Here is a 1,260-nt window from a genome sequence, read left to right as displayed (position 1 = left end):
CATACAAACCTTTGTCAAAATATGTCTCATATTACTGTATATCCCATATTATAGCTACTGGAAGGCAGACATATAGTGAAAATGGAAAGTACATTTCTTTCCTTTGTATGACTTGAGGTAGCACATCAAATCTCTACTTGTGCAATGTTGCCAAATGTCTCTGTTTTCCACAAAGTCCTTGGTTTAAATGATATTTTCCATGAAAAGGCATCCCTAGCTAAGTTCCTGAATTTGAACACAGACCATCCTTTCTGTAAGTCCGTAACCAGTTGTTATTGTTATCTGGAGCTTTTGCTCAATTACTCTTACTATTTAAATAGTCTTTTGTGGTCTTTTTAGAGTTTAAACACATATACAGCCTGTGGTACAGACACACAATGAGGGTCTTCGGCTGCTTGGAGCAAGCCTGGAATTCTAGTGTTTTGTTGTACCTTTAAGAAATATGGGGTTACCTCCAGGTAAGCCTGCTCTTAAATGATGCATATCCCATGCAGTGTGGCTCTGCATTGCAAGAGTTAAATGCTCATTTTTGAGTGCCAGAAAAAAGCACTCTTACTTACCTTATCCTTTGCTCCTCTGCCAGCCAGTGCTCAATGCTTCTCTCTTTCTGAACACTCTTGTAGGCCGGTCTACGGCGTCAGTGGTGTCCCTTGCCTTTTTTCGCCTAAGGGACGGGTGCATAGAGGAGACAGTGTCGCCAGACACGAGAGTGCCCTCTGTAAGCTCTGCATCTCCCCGTCCGGCTCTTAGCAAACTGGGATGCTCTGGCCAGCATGACATCATTGGTTGTCAGGAGCTGAGTGGGACGCCGGCCAGAGTGTCCCAGTTTGCTAAGAGCTGTGCAGGTAAATGTGTATGGCTCCTTGCCCGGTTCTTAGCAACCGGGGACACTCTGGCCGGAAAGGGAGCAGCAGGCACACTGCAAATATTGTGCAGAAGAGCAGCCATGCCACTCTGCCTGCCGTACCCACACGTGACCCAAAGAGATGCCATCGGAGGCAACAGCCTTAGGCATCCTGATTATAGGGATGGCCCTTCTCAGCATCCTCACTGATAATGCAGGACTGATGATCCTGCATTGGACGTGATGATGTCACAGCTGCGAGCACCGTCCTGTGTGCCAAAGAGCTGCAGGGGTGTGATCAGGAATGAGGAGCCTGTGGGAGTGCGGGATAAGCCAAGTAAAAGTGCTTTTCCTGCTAGCCCAGAAAAAATATTGTAACATTTACAGTGTATGTGGGGGGGGGGGGGGGGTGAGCG

The sequence above is a fragment of the Nanorana parkeri genome, unplaced genomic scaffold (genome assembly GCF_000935625.1).
Source record: "Nanorana parkeri isolate BGI_ZX_2015 unplaced genomic scaffold, ASM93562v1 scaffold2163, whole genome shotgun sequence".
NCBI classification, from domain to species: domain Eukaryota; kingdom Metazoa; phylum Chordata; class Amphibia; order Anura; family Dicroglossidae; genus Nanorana; species Nanorana parkeri.
This window is presented reverse-complemented; position numbering follows the sequence as displayed.